At 47.3% G+C, this 5,223-nt stretch overlaps 1 long non-coding RNA gene across 1 annotated transcript; it reads right to left on the bottom strand.

Annotated features, from left to right (window-relative positions):
* Positions 1–325: 325 nt before the first annotated feature.
* On the bottom strand, positions 326–4,692 carry LOC148001329 (uncharacterized). The gene is made up of 2 exons (XR_015637429.1): positions 4,376–4,692; positions 326–1,133 (listed from the first exon to the last, which is right to left on the bottom strand). It is a non-coding gene; the product is annotated as an uncharacterized LOC148001329 (long non-coding RNA).
* Positions 4,693–5,223: the final 531 nt, after the last annotated feature.

Raw genomic sequence — 5,223 nt, 5'->3', positions numbered from 1 at the left:
AGATCCCTTGGTAGTTGGACAGCTATTCAAACCTGAAACAGGTGCATTTGGCATATCACATGACATGTTTTTCCAACCACCCCTAGCGTGGCTATGCGGTTGCTCAAGTTTTCTTATCTGGAATCTTAAATCTCCTATGTTGCAGCCACTGATTATGTGGTGGATCTGGGGAAGGGGTAATAAAAATAAAAAAAAAACAACAATGACAAAAATAAGACATGAATTTGAGAGAGCAAGGAGGGGTGTGTGGGAGTGTTTGGAGGGAGGGAAAGGATGGGGGTAACAATTATATTATAATCTCAGAAGATAAAGGAAATAAAATATCGGCTGGCTATACATATCTTTAATCCCAGAATTTAGGAGGCAGATCACCTCGAGTTTAAGGTCAGTTTGGCTACATAGCAAGTTACAGGCCAGCCAGAACCCTGTCAGGAAAAAACCAAATCCTCTGTCATTTGGAGTCGCGCCTCCCTTAACTGCCAGCTCAGAACTGCACTCCATTAGCCATGGCCTTCATCTTCTTTTGTTTTGAAGTCATAACCTGGATTTACTGTTTTTTTCTATGCGTGGGCTTTTTATTCTCCAAGTTGCTATGAGTCCATGGGCTCTACTGCACATGGTATGTGCGGGTCCATTTAAAGCCACATCTAGGTCGAGTTATTACATGGCTCTCATCTCCACGCTTGGCCCACCTGGTACTTGAGAATCTTAGAGAATATGGTCATTATTAAGTAGGGCTTCCGAGGTCTCTGATTCAGAAGTTTGGCTGTTAGATGTAGAATCATGCTGATCTGGTACCAGTTGGGCACCAGTGGGCAGCATAGATTCTAGAAGCTATTGTGGTCCACGACAATCAAATCCTGAGCTGCGGAAATGGAACGTTGGTTGAGAGATCTGCCATAGGTCGGATGATGGAGGTGAAGTGGAGGCAGTGGAATGCAGCAGAGGAGCGGTTCTTAGCAGAAGAGAAGGCAAGGATGCTGGGGACGAGAGGAAGGGAAACTGTAGGAAGAGCAGCAGTTCTTCAACCTGTGTTGTCGTCGTCGTCGTCGTCGTCGTCGTTGTCGTCCTCCTCCTCCTCCTCCTCCTCCTCCTCCTCCTCCTCCTCTTCCTCCTCCTCTCTTCTGATAGTTCTAGGAATTGAACCCAGAGAGTCACATGGCAGGAAAGCAATCTACCACTGACTGACATTCCCAAGCTTATCAAAGAAATTGTATTCTAACCATGTTGTTTATCTGTCTCTGTGTCTGTCTGTCTGTCTCTCTATCTGTGGCTATTTCAGTGTCTCTGTTTCTCTGTCTGTCTATATGTCTGTCTCTCTGTCTCTCTGTCTCTCTGTCTCTCTGTCTCTGTCTCTGTGTCTGTCTGTCTGTTTGTCTGTCTGTCTGTCTGTCTGTCTGTCTCTCTCTCTCTCTCTCTCTCTGTGTGTGTGTGTGTGTGTGTGTGTGTGTGTGTGCTTTAAGACATGGTCTCACTATATTCTAAGCTTGCCTGGAACTTACTATGTAGCCTAGGCTAGCCTTGAATTTACAGCAATTCACCTGCCTCTGCCTCAAGTGCTGGAATTACAGATACCAGCCTCCAGGCCTAGCGCATTTGACTACTCTTAAAGGATAGCTGTGACTTACTTACATGTCTACATTTTAGGGGCAGTACGATAGTTTTCAAAGTAAAAAACACTGAACGGTAAAGCACCTTAGCCTGTACTGCTTTTTTTGTTTGTTTTGGAACTTACTCTGTAGACCAGGTTGGCCTCAAACTCACAGAGATGTGCCTATCTCTACCTCGGAAGTGCTGGGATAAAGGCCTGTGTCATCACTGCCCAGCTGCACACTATTTTTATTTTGATATTTTCTGTTTTGGGGTTTGTTGTATATAAGAAGAAAAATTTACAGCTCCAGTCACACTGATATTTCAGTAAGTATTTGCTTATCTACTCTTTCAATGAACAATCATAAGTACAGGATTGGCTGATGTTCATATTCGGTTTATGCTGATCACTGAGGATACAAAGACCTATGCTGGGTCCTTGCCATTGAGGGCCAAAGCCCAGTGGAAAGAGGTAGGCAATAAATAATGGGGGGGGGGGTGCTGAATGTATTAGCGTAGACCCATGAAGTACGTGCTTTTGAATTGTTGCTCTGGACTTTGTTTTGGAGACAGGGCCTCATACATGTCTGGCTCTGAGGACTGGCTATGCAGTGAAGATAACCTTTGACTTCTCATCCTGCCTCCACCTCCCTACTGTAGCATGTAGCTCCTGCTTTGCTTAAAGCTTCAGGTGGACTGTGCTACTAGCCCTGCCCAGGTTCCCTCAGATCTGCGGACAAAACACACACACACACACACACACACACACACACACACACACACACACACACACACACACTTATTTTCAACCTGCCTTATTGACTCAATTGCTGGGCACTTATCTCCCATGGCTAACGTGCCCTTTCCAGTACTCTCAGTTCAGCACTTCTTAATCTGCCCTCAGCTTCAGTTGCTCCTTTAGCTCCAGCTCAACACCATACATCAGCCCTCAGCTTAGCTATGTTCTGACCTCCTACCTGGAGAAGCAGCTTATGGCTGCTCCACCAGAGATCTCACATGGCTGTCTGCCTTTTCTCCCTCTGAAGCATGGTGAAATCTCTCTTCCTCCCCTGCATCTCTTAACCTGCCTCTGGGTACCCGGAAGTCCCGCCTCTTTCCTTCAGCTCAGCAGTTGGACCCTGGCATCTTTATTGAGCAATCAAGAACCAACTGAGGGACAGGACCTGAGCAGCGGCACCATCCCTACACTCTAGTGCTGGGATCACAGGGGTGTGGTACTGTGCTGGTTTACATGGTGCTGAGGACCAAACCTGGGGCTTTACATATGCTGGGCAAGCACTCTGTAGGGGTGGTTTCTGATGCTTTGGCTGAGAATCTGTGCGTGAACACTGAAGGTCCTGTTTCCCAATTGGTTCTTGATCAATCAATAAAGATGCTAGCAGCCAATGAGCTGGGAGGAATAGGCAGGGCTATTTCCTGCAGGCAGGCAGACATGAAGGAGGAGAAAAGACTCATCGTGCTTCGGAGGGAGAAAGAGCCACCAGCCACGTGAGATCTAGGGTGAGGGGCCATTGGCTGTGTCCCTGACTGGGATATTAGAAACATAATTAAACTTTAGATTTAGAGGGATGAACGAGGAGCAGGTAGTGGGGCAACTAAGTAAAGGGCAAAATTAGAGGTGTTGAGTTGGGAGTGAAAAGAAGGGCACAAAAACAGAGGAAGGCTTAGAAGAGCCCAGTCATTGTACTAAAGCATATTTAAAAATAAGTTAGTGTGTGTGTGTGTGTGTGTGTGTGTTTGTGTGTGTGTGTGTGTGTGTGTGTGTTTCATCTGCAGATACGAACCTGGTAGTGCAGCCCACCTGGGGCTTACAGCAGGGTACTACACACTACAGCACTCTACAAACTGAGCTACAAATCTAGCTTGTTTGAGCAGTTTTGTAGGCAAAAGAAGAAAAGAGAGACTGTCAGCAGAGGAGCAGCCTTTGATGAGAAATATAACAAACATCACAAGAGGGGGCTACAGAATGACAGTGAATCCTAGGGACCTTTCGGTGTCAGTGGAAGATGAGGCTGCAAAAGCAGCAGTCCAGCCTGGGGGGCATTGACCCTGCTCAACATCAGGAGAAACTGATGTGCTTTAGATAAGGAAGCTGCTTACATTATGATTTAAGTGTGTCCCCAAAGGCTAGTGCACTGAACACTTGGTCCTCAGTGTAGTCGTGTGGGGAAATGGTGGGCCCTTGTGGGAGGTAATTGGCTCATTGGGACACCGCCACTGATTGATGTGGTTCTCACAGCTCTGCAGGGACTTCCTGTGAGACAGGATTAGAAAAAAGTGAGTCAAAGCCAGCATGGGATATGATTCCTACAATCTTGGCACTTTCCCAGGGCTAAGGTAGGAGGGTCCACACAAGTTCAAGACCAGGCTACAGAGTGAGACTGTATTTCAATCAACCCCACTCCTCGGGAGAGCCCAGTGTGGTGGTGCAAATCTACTACCTGTTTGTTCAGAGTTAGGAATGGTTTCGGTCATCACATGAGTGCAAGAACCCGACCCAGGTTCAGCCAGTATTGTACCCTGCCCCTCTCCCTACATATTCCTGACCTCTTCCCTTCTTTCTCCTCTCTCTCTCTCTCTCTCTCTCTCTCTCTCTCTCTCTCTCTCTCTCTCTCTCTCTCTCTCTCTCTCTCTCTCCTTGAGTTTTCATTTTCCACAGTCCGTCCGACAGATTTCCAGGTGAAGGTGCTGCTATTAAAGAGGTAGCAATGCAAGGAAACTTGTTCTAGAACACCGCACTGGTTACTGAGTGTTAGCAACTCACCAAAGCCAGAAACTTCTGAGAGGGGGCCTCTGGACACGCCTGTCTTAAGTGGCTTAACTGGGGTGCGAAGACCTATCCTCAATGTCGACAATACAGTCTTTGTATTCAGTAGGTCCTCTTCTTTCTCCTTGGATCCCTGGTCATTGCTTTTCGATCAGAAAATCGCCCCAGAGAAAGAGCTGACATGAGTTTCTCTCCTCTCAAGCATCATAAGAGTGTCCTGTCCGTAGGTCAATTCCTGAGGAAATTAAACATATACTCCGTCTAATTTAGTGAAACTGTATTCATCTTCTCCCTTTTCTACCCCACCCCATAGCATTTCTTCCAGGCTCCGCCCAGCAGTTACCTAGCAACAGCCAGATAAGAGCCAGGCTTGCCATAAAAGGAGCTGTCTGGCCTCCCCCCCCCCCCCTCCTCTTCCTACCCATCTCCACATATTCCCGGCTGGTCTCTCTCTCTCTCTCTCTCTTTCTCTCTCTCTCTCTCTCTCTCTCTCTCTCTCTCGCCTTTCTTTCCCACATCCCCCTTTTCATGCCCCCCAATAAAATAAACTTCTTCTTATACTAGACCCGTTGTATGGCTAGTACCTGGTGGGTGTGACTCAGCATGGGCCCACTAAGGCACCCCCTCCTGCTGCATCACACCACTGCACTATAAAACAAATCAGTGATGCCGAGACCCGGACTCACAAACTCACAGGTTTACATTCCCGCCACCTCCGATACATGGGGCAAGTCCGCAGGCTGAGACCCCCATCCCGACAAGTCTGCCTGCTACTCAGGCTCACTTTCTGGCTTTCATATCACTAGATCTTTCCATCCAAACATCTTTGAATTGGTAAGCTCCAC

Source organism: Rattus norvegicus, chromosome 14 (assembly GCF_021556685.1).
Source record: "Rattus norvegicus strain SHRSP/BbbUtx chromosome 14, alternate assembly SHRSP_T2T, whole genome shotgun sequence".
Taxonomy (NCBI): domain Eukaryota; kingdom Metazoa; phylum Chordata; class Mammalia; order Rodentia; family Muridae; genus Rattus; species Rattus norvegicus.
The sequence above is the reverse complement of the archived record's forward strand: the minus strand, read 5'-3'. Positions and strand labels throughout refer to the sequence as shown.